The following is a 14,287-nucleotide window of genomic DNA, read 5'->3' on the forward strand; positions in this document are numbered from 1 at the left end:
GGAATCCCTAGAGAGATTCCTGGATGAATTCCTGGAGGAAACCCTGGAGGAATCTTTGAAGGAATCCTTAGGTGAATTCGTGAGTAGATCCCTGGAGGATAATAAATGGATAATAAATGGAGTAAATCCAAGAGAACTCATAGAAGAAGTCCTGGAAGAATCGCAGGAGGAATCCTTTTATGAATTTCTGAATTAATCCCTGGAATAATTCCTGGAGAAATCACGAAAGACAATTATGAACGAATTCCTGGAGGAATTCCTGCAGGAGTCCCTGGAGGAAATCCTAAAGGATTCCCTGGAGGATTTCTTGGAGGAATCTCTGTCGGAATTCATGGAGGAATCCATGGAGGAATTCCTGGAGAAATTCTTGGAGGAATTCTTGGAAGAGTTCTTGAAGGAATTCCTGAAGGAATCCTTAGAGGAATTCCTGGAGGAATTTTTGGAGGAATCCTTGAAAGAATCCCTGGAGGATTTCTGGGAGGTACTCTGGAGAAATTCCTGAAGGAATTCTTTGAGGAATCCTTGGAAAAAATCCAGGAGGAATCCCTGGAGGATTTTCTGGAGGAATTGGAAGGAATTCCTGAAGGAATCCTCATACGGATTCCTTGAGGAATCCCGTGAGAAATTCCTGAAGGAATTCCTGGGGGAATCTCTGGAGGAATCCCTGAAAGAATTACTGAAGGAATTCCTGGAAGAATCCCTGGAAAAATATTTGTGAGAATACCTGGGGGATAATATTTTGGAGGAGTTCTTGAAGGTATTCCTAAAGGAATTCACGTGGGAATTCCTGGAGAAATTCCTGTGGGAATTCCTGGAGGAATTCCTGTGGGAATTCCTGGAAGAATTCCTGGAGGTATCCCTGGAAGAATTGCTGGAGAAATTTTTGGAGGAATCACTGAAGGCATTCCTGGAGGTTTTCTAAGAGGAATCTTTGAAGGTATTCTTGAAGGAATTAATGAAAGAATTCCTGAAGGAATCCTTGGAGGAATTCGTGGAGGAATCCCTGGAGGAATTTTTGGAGGAATTCTTGAAAGATTCCCTGAAAGGTTTCTAGGAGGTACTCTGGAGAAATTCCTGGAGAAAATCTTGGGGGAATTCCTGAAGGAATCCTTGCAAAAATTCCTGGAGGAACTCCACGAGGAATTTTTGGAGAAATTCGTGAAAGAATTCCTGAAGGAATCCTTGGAGAAATTCCTGGACGAATCCCTGGAGGTATTCCTAGAGGAATCCCTGGAAGAATGTCTGTGAGAATTCCTGGGGGTATCGTTGGAGGAATTCCTGGAGGAATCCCTGGAGGAATCTTTTGAACTTTTTAGGGATTTAATTTTACTTGATGTAAATGTGTATATTGGTTTTACATATAACAAAGAAATATTCGTAGCTGTCCAAAAACATTCAGCCAGTTGTGTTGCCTATGTTTCGTTGTTGGCAGGTCCTATGAAAAGTGTTTGTTTTAAGTGTCATACGATGTGGTAGGCGTCCTTATTTAACCTTTCAGGACGCGCGCTATCCTCCTCTCCTCTTCTTGGCGTGACGTCCTCATTGGGACAAAGCCTACTTCTCAGCTTAGTGTTCTATGAGCACTTCCACAGTTATTAACTGAGAGCTTCCTCTGCCAATGACCATTTTGCATGTGTAAATCGTGTGGCAGGCACGAAGATACTCTATGCCCAAGGAAGTCAAGGAAATTTCCTTTATGAAAAGATCCTGGACCGACCGGGAATCGAACCCGTCACCCTCAGCATGGTCATGCTGAATACCCGTGCGTTTACCGCCTCGGCTATATGGGCCCTCGCGCGTCATCAAGCACCCGAAACTGCACCGTGCTCGCGCTGTATACGACGAGCGAGATTTTTTTTTTGTAGTATTGTGCTTTTTACAACAGCACGCGTCCTGAAAGGTTAAATCTACGGTTTGGTAATCTAGTACTGTCATTTATACGCTTCGCTGTTCTATGTTTTTCCGCCCACAATTCAATATAACACTTACTAACTATCTAGCTGTTCAACTTTGATCATTTTTACCTAAAGCTGGCGCATGACTCAAACTCTTACCCCACTACGTGTAAACTATGATTTCCAAATCTATTTTGAATAAAAGTTATACATGCTAAAGCATCTTCAAAATATATCTAGTTACGCCCCAAAATAAAAGACCGAATTCGATTTCATTACAATTCCCATCCTTGCGTTGGAAGGCACATTGTGCAGTGGAAGACTCTTTTCAAAACGCTTTCGAACAACCTTGACACCTGAAAAAAAAATAATTGGAATTGAGTTCAGAAGCCAAAAAAAAATTTTGCCCTGCTCGAACTTTTGCGCCACTTTACTCTATACTCGAGGAAAAATTAAGCTAGGGAGTATTTACGTAAATCAAAGAATATGTCCGTTCAGGACGAAAAAAAAAAAAAGATGATGCTTTCCATCTGTCCAACGTTAACGTGGATGCCATGGTTTGATGGCGGATATGTTTCAGGAATTTTATGTGTCTCGCATAATCTCCAAACAATACCCGAGCAGAAGAAAATAACAAGTGAATAACATATCAAGGTATTCATCTTAAATACTACCATACCTTGATATGCCCTCTATTAAGGACTGTATCGGAAATTAACTATAAACATTCAAAATGCTCTATCTTGACGCACGGTTGGTCTTTTCATTTTGGTTCTTCTATGAAATCTTCACAATATAGTTATATTTAGAACAGCTTGAAGAAATTTGGAAAATGTTTAGTATTATTGAAAATATGGTTCTATGAGTATACTTACCACACAAAATAACAATCTGTTCAAACTGCATTTTTTAAATTTGTTTAACGTTTCAAATATTTGTTGCGAAAAAAAAATGTGTACGGTGAAAAATCTGGAAAATAGATATTATTACTAGCACTTATGTACACATATCATATCACTTAAAACCGACTTTTAAAATTCCTATTTTGTATAGAAAAACCTCCAACATTAAGAATATGGTCTATCCCAATAAAACACCTACTTTTTGGTCGGACTTTGACGCTCTGTTTTAAATATCTTTAGAGGTTATAAAATTCCGTTCTCTAGTAAAACTACCTCTTCAATAGATTTAAATACATACCCAATCGAAAAAAATGCAAATTTTCAACTTAATGTATGGGTCATTCCATATGTAGTGACCGAGAAAATGTGAAAACTTGCAACCGACCAGCACGGATTTGAACCAAATTTGGCTGAAACATTTGTTTAGATGGGAAAAGAAAAAATCCAATTTTTGGTGCCGATCGGATCACCCCTCGGCCCGTGGCAGCACCCCTCGTTTTGGCCGATATGAAAATTATCCTCTCTTTCTTATATTTTTAGCATTGAAACGATTGCACCTACACATTTTCGACCTTTGGCTTTTTTAAAGAAAATCGTTCAGGGAATCCAGAAAAAAATATTATTTTTTTGATACAGTGTTGCCAGATATCATATTTTTCAATTTTAAAACTAAAAATAGATTTTTCTCAAAATACGTTTTATTTTGTTTTTAAAAATTTTGATTCCATCGTGTTTATCAGACGTTTTTTCATTGAAAAAGCTTAACTCCCCAAGGTAATTTGCGTCGTTCCTGAGATATAGCGTTTTTAAGAAAAAATATTCATTTTTTTCATATAAAGTATCATATAAAATCAGGTGCAGTTTATAAATTTCGCAAAAAAATATTGTTCGATGCCATATAAAGACGTTTTGTGTTGATTTGAACAATATCAAGTATAAAAAGGATTAAAAAAATGTTACAGTGTTGCCAGTTCATCAAATATGAGTCTATCGTAATGGACTAACATAACCTGTTGAACTAAAAAAATGTATCTATTGAGATAATCAATTGTAAACAAATCTATATATATAAAAATGCAGTGGCATACGTGGGACCGCGCATAACTTGCGAACGGAAGGTCCAATTTTGGTCGTCTAAGTTTTGTTCTGTTAGTTTTCACCCAAGGAAGGTTTATGAGCCAAAAAACATGGACATAATGAGAGTTTTTGAAAATCGATTTTTATCAATCTTTGAACGGGGACTTGGACTTGGCTAGGGACTTGAAACGTCAAAAATCGCAGTAGGCAAGACAAAGTTTGCCGGGGACAGCTAGTTTCATATATTTTAACATTATCTGAACGGAAGTGCTGCCAAATATGTAATATTTATTGTAGACATCTTAATTTTACTAGAACTTTTGTATGAAATCTAATTAACAAGCCAAAAGTATTTTTTTATTTAGGTTTAGTACATTTGGCAACATCGACGTAAAATATATTCAGGAAAACATTTGATGAGTGTATTTATAAGCAACAGTGCTGAAAATGTCATTTCGATATAAGTACATTCAATGACTCACAGCTAATTTCCGTAGCTGAACCTGGAAATATGGACGATGATAAAATATGAAGTATAACATCCTTTGGAATTAAATAATATTAGATACTACGCGCAACTGGTAGCTCAGACTTCAGTATTTTTATTTTATATTCAAAGGTTCAACTCCTTATAAAAATCCCTGTAAAATATATTTTGATTGATTTTTACGGCAGTGTTGCCAAGTATGCTAGTATTTAGCGGAAACGCAAACAATAGGTGCGGGGATGCTTAGTATTGCGTTTACTCTTACTGGATTGCAGAATAATAGATCATGTCCTTTATTGTCCCGGGCAGAGAAGTGAAGAACAGTGTTGAGTATTGTGTTGTCTATTGATGTGATTGCATATGGTATGAGTTTTTGTTTGTTCTTCGTGACGAAGAATAAACAAAAATTTCTGAGTAAAATGGATTAGTATGGCGTTTGCTCCCTAGAGCCTACTTTTCTTAGGCTTTTTTTGCATGGAAAAGAGATCGCCCAAGTAACCGAACCAGCTGAATAACAGCTTCTTGGGCTAAAGTTAGCTTAAGAGTGATTTGTTCTACTCTTATACAGCAAAAATGTTTGTTGGGCGGTTGTACGCGAAGGTTAATTCCGATAAATCAAATCGATTGTTCGATCAATTATAGATGACTCCCAGATCGACAATGTATAGTATCATATTAGGGATCGGTATATTCGCCTCACTCCATTCATATTCACTCCTCTTTGCTGAATCGAATCGAGAAAGATGCAGCAAACGGATTGTCGTGATCAAGCACGCAACCCTATCACCAGTGGAAAGCCAGGCGCAAGTTGCTTGACATGGATATTCGTTGCCGTTCGTCGCAGTTTTGATCGCAAGCGAATGAATGAATGGCGAATGCTGAAGAATGCTGGTGAGTGATCGAAGTGGCTGCTGTCGTCGCAATAGAGTTAATAAACTATTAACTCTATTGTCGTCGCTGACCAGCAAACACACAAACTAAAGCGACAATCGTTCGCTGCGATTAACCATGGAGTAGCAATTATGAATTGTGTTGCCATCTATGCTCATACTCATGTAGTGTTGCCAACTGTGCTCGTTATGTATAAAAAACAGAAATCATTTGTTTTTAATTGGTGTTATCTATTTACGAAAGCTTTCGTGTAAATTAGATGTTTACAATTACATACATTACACTTCCATCTACAACAGCGGTTTTCAGATCGTGCACCGCGGTGCACTTGGTGCACCGCAAAGTCTCGACAAGTGCACCGCCAGACATATCAAAATCCTGCCATCACTACAACGAACAATTTTCGAAAATACCTTGTGGTCCACTGCAAAACGAAGTTCCGAACGAAAGCTATATAAATTTCCAAGGCTCTTGCCGATGGGGAGTTTTGATTACCCTTGATTAACCAAAAGTCAAAACCCTACCAGGCATTTTCAAAGAAATTTACCAAAAATCTCGTGAGAAATGTAAGAATGTTTTTTTTAATAAATCCGGCAAGGATATTCCATCATCAATTATTTTACAAGGAATCTGTAGTGAATCTTCAATAACTTCGCTGAAAATCTCAAAAGAAACTCGACCTGTATTGCTGCGAATTCTCGTATGACCTGGGAAATGTCCTATCAAGAATCTTCCAAAAAATTCTCTCAATTTTCCATTGTTTTTCAAATTTTTGAATTTTGATTGTTTTTGTATTACTTCAGATGTCTTTGTGAATCGGTCAAAAATCAAGGATGAAATTCATCGAAAATCTTGTCAGTTATTGCAAATTTGCCAGGTATCTTCTGAAAATCCAGTTATAGTTGAAAATCCTAAAAATGATTCAAGGGTAAACGCAGGCGTTCGTCGAGGTTCTTGTTAACTTGTTAGGAATCCACCGGGGATTATTGTTGTCCGAAAATTTTCAAGAATACCCTCAACAACAGAAAAAAATGTCTGATGTTCATCCACAGTTTCATTCGTAGGAAGAACTGACAAGTAATAAAAAAGTTAACCAATGCAATGTTATACCGTCTACCCCCGTTGGTTTGACCGCATCTAATCTGAACACTTTTTAATTTGACCCCCGCTAAACTGCACATCGTTCAAACTGAAAATGATTCAAACGTCATCAGCAGAATCTGAAACGGAGTGAAACAGAATGCAGGATTAAAACAAAACAGCAAACCACCCTTAGGGTTACTAAAAGTTAAAATTAAAAACTGATTGGTTTACATGAGAAGTCGTGCAAACAACGGGGGTTGCCGGTTATCATATCAATGGAAACAGTATTTCAACATATATTGTTGCAGCAGGAAGACACTTTGGAAAATATGACAGCATTTTTAAGAAACTCTCAAATCGGATTCTTTTACTATAATGGACAGGTGCACCGCGAAGCAATTCATTTCCCAAATGTGCACCGCGAGCCAAAAGGGCTGAAAACCCCTGATATAAGAGATAAAAGATCTGATAATATCTGGAAAATGTTCATGGAACATCTGAACAATATCAAAATTTGATATTTCAAGATCATACGAATAGCTCGCTGCTATTGGTTATATCTTACAAAATCTAAATATGAATTGATGATGATGTTCCATGAGTAAATTTTTGATTTTATTTTTAGATCTTTTATCTCTTATGTTAATCAAACCCATATCACTTTTTGATCTCCATATCAAAATATGCTATTATTAAGCTCTTTTCCTCTACTCGGGAAGCCTATTGGAGTAGACGTGTGCGCCGCCGTACCTTGCCGCGCCGATTAGAAATCGGCGTGAATCGGTGTGAGGCTCCTCTTTGTGATGGCACAAATGTCCCAAATGGAGGATAACGTGCCTCTGGAGCCCGCCTTATGATATGCCCATGCACTGGTGGAAAAAGTTTTTGGTTATGATGTTTGAAGCGCTCCTCATAAAGGCTACTACAATCAAAACAAGAAAATTATTGCAACAGCACATAGCTGTAGCTTGCTGTAATCCAATCATTAGAAAATAGTTAAATTTGTTCATAATTATTTAAGAAGCCCCACGCAGACGCACGCAAACTTCACGCCGAAAGTACGGTGCACACGCCTGTATTGGAGTGCCTATTCATACTCGAATCCCGTAACATACCGTATATTTGAAACACGTGAATAAATTTCTTCAGTCTATTGATTTCAAATTGTCAAGTCTTTCAGTTATATTTGATCAGTACCCAGGTAACCAATAAGCAGTTGAAATGGCATTAATTCGGCACTATATGCGCCTTTAAAGCAAGTCATTAAATGCTAATTTGCCCTTTATGCGCCATAAGTGCTACTTAAATGCAGGTTTTGGCCCAATATACGGCCGATTAAATGCTTAAATTTCCTATCCCTCAAATTGTCAAAAATAAAAACAAAATATTTCCCCTGTCCATTTAACGGCTTTCCTTTCTCTTCTAATTTTATCCTCACTCTCCTGTGCAACTTTTTAGGCTTGGGGCACGTTTTGGAATGCTGTTGTTTTTTTTTTTGCTGATTTCAGCGAAATTGGGATTTGATCTCTCAATCCTCGGGTTGACGATGGTGCTGAACCGCGCTACGATGTAAGCTATTGATGATTAGATATTGTGTATTGGTTTTTTGATCAATTTAAAGCTTAAATATTACATCGGCAGTTGCTGCGTCAGATATGCTATGTACCCGGCATGTGCTGATAATTCAATCGAACATTGGAAAGTAGCCAAAACCATGGATTTTTTTTGCCAAAGTATGTTTTTTTAGTTGCTACTCTATAAATGACAGGATAAGCGAATGAAAATGGCATCTACAGTCGGGGCACGTAAATTAAATAGCGGAAATGTGTTGTGGGTTTAGCATCACTCATCCCACTAGCCGTTTTATGGCACTAATGTCGCAGTTATGCTGCTTGTTGACCAAAACATACCGTGCATCTAAAATGCTACATAACTGCTATCAGATTTTAAGTAGCATTTCAAATGATAATATAGGGCAGTTTAGCAGTCGAACTGCTATAATACGGCAATAAGCAGGTCAAATGCAAACTCCGCTAGCAATGATGGTTCTTCGTAGTTGCATGTCCGAAAGATCGTGAAACTATTGAGAACTTGAGCTACAGGTCCTAAGCCCTGGTAAAGGAGGAAGGTTGCGATGGCTGTTATTCATGGCCATCGTGTAAAGAAAAAATGGATAAACCCCAATGCCAAGGTGTCATGCGACCCGTGCCGAAGGCTGAATGGTTGAGGGGGTTCTAAACATGCTCAACCGCGAACGGAGCCTGGGGTGCACCAGGGCGAACACCCCAGTAAGCAGTCCTTACTGCACTACGGCTGGGCACTGGTGCAGCGGACATTTATTTCCCTAGCTACTCGTGGGACCAAAAATGAGTACAAATTCTACAAACAACCTTCAAGGTGACGACTGCCTCTCTCAGTCGTGTGAGAGCGAAGTGGAGAATACTCTGAGTCAGCTTGGCCTTACCGAAGACCAGCTACTCAGTAGTTCGCAGGAGAAGATGGAAATATCCTGTCCCTCAACGCCTACCTCCCGGAGCAGCACATGTTTCGACAAAGCTGATCCAGATCTACAACACCCCTCATCGACCGACTCCAACCTGCTGGACATGGAAGATAACGAAGATGATGGTATACGGATCGTCATCAACCCCCAAGAATCTTCAGCAAGTAGCAAAGGATCCGAAGATAACAAGGGTTCTACGGAAGCCAAGGAGGCTCCGAGTAAGAAATTCCCCACACTCACACGCTCGCAGAGGAAGCAGCTTAGAACTCTCCGGGAGAAGGGAAAAGACCGGAATGAGGCCTTGTCCATAATCCTGAATAAGGGGAGCGAGCCCACTTCCTCAAAACGCTCGAGAAACGACCTAGACAAATCCGCCACAGAGCACCCCAAACAAAAAAGGGTGAAGCACCATCTGGAGCGCGCCCAACAGTCCACAAACAGCGCGCCTCAGAAAAACGTGTCTGGACAACAAAACCCACCCATGAGGAAAACAGCTGGTATCAGCTACAGTGATATGGCCAAAAGCGTGAAGGTCGGGATAATACCCAAAGACTTTCCCACCGTCCAACTCACTACAGCCCAGCTAGACCTTCTACAAGAAGCACTCTTGCTCAGAGTAGTTCAACAACGAAACGAGCCAATAAAACCCAAATTCAACAGCCTCATCTACAAGTCCGGTTACATGCTTCTAATCTGTAAGGATCAAGAGACTGCTGAGTGGTTAAAGAGAATATCCCCATCCATGAAACCCTGGGAAGGTGCAGAGCTGATGGCAATGGACGAAGTGGCGATTCCACGTCCAGAGATGATCCGAGCATTCTTCCCACAAAGCTCCAGCTATGACGACGACCGAATAAAGGCTCTCATAGAATGCCAAAATGACATCACAACAACTAATTGGCGTATTGTGAAACGATCCATTCTGAAAGACATTCATGTCGAATGGATCTTCACAGTAGAGGGTGCGTCGATGGAAAAGTTGAAGAAGTCCAAATACACCCTCAACTACCGATTTGGTGAAATCCAACTAAGGAAGATTACAGATCAACCGACTGCCGATACCGCCAATCCGACTGGAAGGCCGACCCAAGAGCAATCTGAGGAGTCCTTCTGTTCTGGCAAGGTTCGGCTAACTGGAAGGCCGACCCAAGAGAAATCTGAGGAAGCCTCCGGTTCGGGCGAGGTTAGTAAATCTCACCCCAAAAGCACCATAAAGGCTAGTCAGTCCGCCTCTAAAGGAAAAGCTCGAAGCTTACATGCGACTCCCTGCTCTAGTGGTACCAAACCAAAGGTATCTAAACAGGGCAAAGGGAGTGCAAAAAGCGACAGTTTGACCACAGAGGCGAAACTGGCGGGCCAGGTCGGTACAGGGAAGAGAAACAACCCAAACTGTAACACCAAACGACACCCTGATGATCCGCAACATCCAAAGCCGGAAAAAAGCGGGAACCCCGGAAATGGCGACTAAAGTTCTGCAAGTGAACCTCCACCATGCTGAGAGCGCCACGGGTGTGCTCTGTCGGAGGTTCACCAAAGAGAATCTAACCGTGGCCCTCATTCAAGAGCCATGGGTCAATAAATCCAGAATACAAGGTATTCCACAACACTCATGTAAGTTGGTATATGATGACAGCCAGCTTTCTCCTAGAGCGGCTATTTTATTACATAACAACTGTAAATACTTTCCAATTTCAGAATTCATAAAAAGGGACATCGTAGCTGTCAGGATAGAGGTACCTTCCGCTAGAGGGAGTAGAGAGATCTTGATGGTCTCGGCATACTTCCCAGGTGACGTGGACGAAATCCCTCCTCCAGAAATAGCTGCGCTCGTAGCCTACAGCCACCGACACAATATCCCCTTCGTCATAGGGTGTGACGCAAATGCACATCACATCGTATGGGGAAGTACAAATATAAACACCAGAGGTGAACCTGTTACAGTTTCTCTCCTCCAAGAACATTGACATTTGTAATGTTGGTGACAAGCCCACGTTTGAAAACCTCATTCGTCAGGAAGTTTTGGACTTGACTCTATCTAGTCGGTCTATCTCTGATAAAATAAAAAACTGGCATGTTTCTGAAGAAATATCAATGTCAGACCACAAACACATCATCTTCGAATGGGAAGGGGGTTTAACGATAGAAAAAAAAACGTTTAAAGATCATAAGAAAACTGATTGGGAATCCTACTCAGCTATCCTACAATCTGAAGAGTACATCATAGAAAGTCACATCCAGTCCATTACACAATTGGAAGATGCGTCCAAATCCATTAAAAACAAAATCCTTAATGCCTACCAAGAGAGCTGTCCAACTAAATCAATTAGTTCGAGCAGAGACGTTCCATGGTGGAATAAAACTCTTGAGAAGCTTAGGAAAACTGCGCGTAGGGAATTCAATCGTGCCAAGCGAACCGGCGATTGGAGCCTATACAGAAAGGCCCTGATGAACTACAACAAAAAAATAAGGTCAGCCAAACGGAAATCGTGGATTCTAATGTGTGAAAGCATAGAGAATACACCCGTAGTGGCCAGACTCCAAAAAACTCTTTCAAAAGACCACTCCAATGGTGTGGGTAGCCTCCGAAAGACGGATGGTTCGCTCACTGTAGAGCCTAGCGATACACTGAGCGAATTGTTAAAGATCCACTTCCCTGATTCAATCCCTGAGTCGAGCATCGGCGACCAAGACACTGGAATTGCTGTGTCAGATCCACAAGAGATCCAATCATGGGTTTCTGGATCTAAAAAAGTCGCAATAAAGGTTGCAAAGGAAGCTTTCACTCGGGCCAGGGTTGAGAGGGCTGTGAGATCTTTCGAGCCATTTAAGTCTCCTGGCATGGATGGAATATTCCCAGCGTTGATCCAAAAAGAGGAGAAAACACTGGTTCCACCCTTGGTTGAGATTTTTAGGGCGAGTCTGATTTTGGCGCATATACCCAACGATTGGCGTCAAATCCGGGCTGTCTTCATTCCGAAGGCAGGAAAGAGAGATAAAACCAACCCCAAAGCATTCAGGCCGATAAGTTTATCCTCTGTAATGCTCAAAATTATGGAAAAGGTACTATGCGAATACATAAATCACAAATTTATGAAAGCAATGCCTTTGTCAAAAAACCAATTCGCTTATCAAAGTGGAAAATCTACGATCTCGGCACTACATACGGTAGTTCAAAAGATCGAAAAAACACTTAATGCAAAAGAAATTGCTCTTGTAGCATTTCTTGATATTGAGGGCGCATTCGATAACGCTTCTTATTCGTCTATAGGGTCAGCAATGTTGAGGAGAAAATTCGACCCATGCATTGTTACCTGGGTACATGCTATGCTAGCTAATCGAAAAATCTCCTCTGAGCTTAGCGGTTCATACATTACTGTTAAAGCAACAAGGGGGTGTCCGCAAGGCGGAGTACTTTCTCCTTTGTTGTGGTCACTGGTGGTGGATGAGCTTCTAGACCTCTAAGCTGAAGAAGAGGCTTCGAAGTGGTTGGATATGCTGATGACGTTGTCATTATTGTACGAGGCAAATTCGAAAGTATTATCGTGGAAAGAATGCAATCTGCCCTAAATCACACTTTTTCCTGGTGTCATAAGAAACAACTAGGCATAAATCCTACAAAAACTTCCATTATCCCTTTCACCAAACAGAGGAAGGTCCAACTGAAACCCATTTTCTTGAATCATACACAACTAGTTTATTCAAGCGAAGTAAAATATCTAGGTGTCATACTCGACGCAAAACTGAATTGGAACTCTCATCTCCAATCAGTTGTGCAGAAAGGTCTCAATACACTTTGGGTTTGTTCAAAAACCCTGGGTAAAAGATGGGGCCTAAAACCAAGTATGATCATGTGGATATATAAAACCATTGTTCGTCCCAGGACTACTTATGCTTCCCTTGTCTGGTGGCCTAAAACTAATGAGGCTGCTGCAAGGGCGAAGCTCAACAAAATCCAACGCACCGCTTGCATAGCGATCACTGGTGCAGTTCGTAGTACACCCACTTTGGCCCTAGACGCAATGCTTCACCTGCCCCGGTTAGATCAATTCATAAAGCTGGAAGCGGAAAAAAGTGCTCTAAGGTTAAAGAGAACAAAAACACTGCTGTCGGGAGACCTTACGGGTCACCTCAGCATATTAAATGAATTTGCCATAAATCCCGCAATAGGAATTTGTAGTGACTGGATGGAAACGGTAGTCAATTATGACTTACCTTACGATGTGTTCATTCCTTCCCGCCAGGAGTGGGAAGGAGGTGGACCCAGCGTTCCAACAGGCTCTACAAATTTCTTCACAGATGGTTCGAAAATGAATAATCTGACAGGCTCCGGTATGGCCCTAGAACAAAAATCTCTGTCCACTTAGGACAGTGGCCCACAGTATTTCAGGCGGAAATATATGCAATATTAGAATGCGTGTTATTATGCCTGAGGAGAAAGTATAGGTTTGCAAAAATATGTATTTTCTCTGACAGCCAAGCGGCACTTAAGTCGCTTAATAACTACACCTGTAACTCAAAGCTAGTGTGGGAATGCATTCTGGCTTTGAAAAACTTATCCATACGCAATCGAGTCTACCTATATTGGATCCCAGGACATACGGGTCTAGAGGGAAACGAGATTGCTGATGAGCTAGCCAGAAATGAATCTAATGAAAGGTTCATTGGCCCTGAGCCCTTCTGCGGGATCTCAGACTGCTCTGTAAAAATGGAACTGAACAAATATATGGTCAGTCAAATCACATCAAACTGGAATGCACTTCCCCATACGAACCAACCCAAAAGGCTCGTAACGATAAATCCCAAGAAAACCCAACAACTATTAGGTCTCAACAAAAGGAATCTCAACATCTACACCGGTCTAATAACTGGACACTGCCCCTGCAGATACCATCTACAAAAGATCGGAGCAATCCAAACCTCAAATTGCCGCTTCTGTGACGAGGAGAGGGAAACATCAGAACACATCCTCTGCTATTGCAGTGCACTCACTCAACGTAGGTTCAAAGTTCTCAGCAAGCCCTTTTTAGGGCCTGCTGACATATGGATCTTATCTCCCAAGGACGTGGTTGGCTTCATAAAGCTAGTCTCGCCAGAATGGGGGAGTCACATACTGTAACTCCCCGAGCAGAAGGGAATAGCAACAGCATAATAAAATGAGTCATTTTGGAAAAATAACTGAGTAGCGGAAAGAGTTATTTTCATGTTATTCACATAACATATCATGTTATAAACTTGTCTGTCATAAGCGGCAAAATAACAAATATTATAACAAAAAAATGTTCCTGGAAGACCTGTTTAATAACATGTTTTGTTAGTTTCAATAACAACTTAACCCTTAAAAGATGTGGACAACTTTTTTGCATAGTTATACTTATAGCTTTTGACCCAGTCGGTGGATTTAAAAAACCAAAATGTTTTTATCAAGGGGATTAGTTGTGCTATCATATGC

The sequence above is a fragment of the Aedes albopictus genome, chromosome 2, assembly GCF_035046485.1.
Source record: "Aedes albopictus strain Foshan chromosome 2, AalbF5, whole genome shotgun sequence".
Lineage (NCBI taxonomy): Eukaryota > Metazoa > Arthropoda > Insecta > Diptera > Culicidae > Aedes > Aedes albopictus.